This window comes from Gossypium arboreum, chromosome 9 (genome assembly GCF_025698485.1).
Source record: "Gossypium arboreum isolate Shixiya-1 chromosome 9, ASM2569848v2, whole genome shotgun sequence".
NCBI lineage: Eukaryota > Viridiplantae > Streptophyta > Magnoliopsida > Malvales > Malvaceae > Gossypium > Gossypium arboreum.
The window spans coordinates 16,126,194-16,129,000 of NC_069078.1; positions in this window are offsets into that span (position 1 = coordinate 16,126,194).

The window sequence follows — 2,807 nt, forward strand, 5'->3', positions numbered from 1 at the left end:
AATTTGAAAGAACTCCTTATTTACTCGACATCTTGGAGTCACTGATGTGAAAGTCATCCACCATTGGTACGCCTCTTCTTTAAGCACATATACAATATATTTCACACAATCCTCAAGAGTACACAGTAGTTCATCAATGACCTTTTGGTATTTTCCAACCAATACTCGGCTGTTGCAAGGTCGTCATGCTTTTAACCTTTAAATTCTTCTTCCCCACACTTTGCAGAGTTTTTCTATTAGAGGCCAATTAATAGGTGTCGATATAGGAGCTTGGGTTAAGATTGTGCAACTGGTGGTACTTCAGGTAGAGGAGGTGGAACTTACTATTGGGAAGTTGAAGGAATGGCTCCCATAAATTGATTGAACCATTAACTCATCTTAGAGTAAAGGTATCCCTATCCTCAGATCCTAGACCTTGCAAAATGGGCAAACTTTGACGTCTCTGATCACAAGCAGGGGCGTTACTTTCCACCTCATCATTTTTTACTTGATTTGAGTTAACCAACATATATAATCTATGTAGGAAACCAAAGCCAATATAGATCAAGCATACATCACACTATCATAGACTATTGTGTCATGTATTTCTAGACTCAACACATAATATGATTTAGTCTTAGGATTGAGTAACCCATAGCTCTAATACCACTAAATGTAACACCCCTTGCCGGACTTAATTGTTGGGTCCGAGCTATAGCATGCCACTTTCGTTGTCGAAGAAACTACAACTAATTTCAAAAAAAAATTACCATTTTTGCATGCTAACCAGTATAAAACACACTCGTGATATGATAAACAATCATATTCAGGTCTTATACGAGCTTATGAAAGCTCTTTTACTAACTCAAGATCGATTACAGACTTAATTAAAAAGTTTTCAAAATTCACGGGCTGACATTGCGACATCATGGTTATCATATTCTGGCTTCATCAATCAATGAGTGTCCTCGCAACTTTAGAAAACTTAATGTTACGATGCCACTCACTGTTGATTTAATCACGACGTTAGGGAATTTTCGTCGTCACGTTACCCTTGTTTCAGGAAAAATCACTTTGAAACACATTTGACACTTCTTACCAAATATTCGTACATTCTTATGTTCATTCCTAATTCAACAAGTCAACATATAATGAAAATTTAGGTTCATAGGCTTACTAAACATCTTAAGGTCAAAGAATTCAATTCTTGACATAACTATGCCATCTTCCAACTTTGACATACCAAGCCACCACATATTTGCAAGTTTGAACACATAAGACTTACGCAAGCTTGGAAATCAAGAATCCAAATGGCATACCAAAACTAAGCACAAATTAAGCCATTTACACAATTTAACATATAAGCGTAACATTAGCTCACAAATACAACATTGTCATTCACATTAGAAATCATCATTTATATAGCAAAAGACCCTATATAAATGTTATTGGATCTGGTGCCCTAATTGTAGTTTTTTCTTCTAAGTACACTTGTAATTTTTTGAACAGATTGGTTAATAAAATTATTCATGAAATACATTAATAATTTTTATATTGTCCTTACATGGTTTTTACACATAAAGCAAAATGGAAGCAAATGTTGCTCATTAGTTTTCCAATATTTAACTAATACTAAGTAGTATTACGTGGTTAGATTGTAATATATAAAAACAAATTATATTAGTAGACAAACATAAACCTGTCCTTAGTCTAATCGAAAATGAGCAAACTGATTTAAAGACTAATATGTCGTCTATCAAGTCCAATTGAGGAGATGTTTTGTCTTATGCATCGGAGTGAATGACTCCCAAAGATAGAGACATAGATGTGACTGATTGAATTGATAGTACATCAGATTGGACCCAAGAAGAATAGATCCTAAATCTATTTATGGATTTATTCACTTTTGACATTCATAGTGTGACATACCTAAATCTTGCGTGAATGACGGACTATGTATGCGTGACTCTTACACTTTGATGAAAGTAAAATCTTGAGTTTGAATAGATAAGGAACTGAAAGCAGGCATGTTGGAAATATGACTTTTACAGTATGTAGCTTTATTCAAAATAGTGGAATTTCTAGCCCGAGTCATGGGTAAATGATATCCTTTTACTGGCATTACATGATTGATGAAAAGTAAACATGGACATAGGTCGTTCATCGTTTTGATGGATAAATTTATCACTATTTGACAACAATTGACTTTTCATTAATGAAGATGTAATGGTTACCATGAGATAAAAGTAGGATCATATTAGGAGAATGAAAATTATTCCAAAGAGATTTAGGATATCCTATGAGGGTAACACACTTATGACAAGGTCATTGGACAATCACTAATCGAGATGTTTTTGTAATGGTATGCCTTTGGGGAGAGCACAATCATGATACTTAGTGGAATGGCTTCGTGACTAAATGAGTTTATAATTAATTGGCGAAAGGTTGCAACTTAATTATAAATCACTTGAGCCTCAATTGCATGTGTCTGATCGGTTCCTCCGCTAGCTTGTTGAAACAAGAAATGAATTGCATGTTGAATCAAAATGAATAGAAATAGAGAAATGAAAAACACTAATGAAATGATTATGGTTTTCTCCAAAATTGAAAATGAAAATGGATAAACGAAATCATTTGGAAAAAAATTTGGTTTTCTCAAAATGGAAATGAAAATGAGAAATGAATTCATTTTCAAATGAACATGGATTTCTAAAAAATGATCAGAAGATTAAATTTATGTTTTTGAGCTAGAAAATGAAAATAAACCATACGATCATAGTGAACAAGTTGAATGGTGAAATATTAAATATATTTTCTCGAAAATTTTA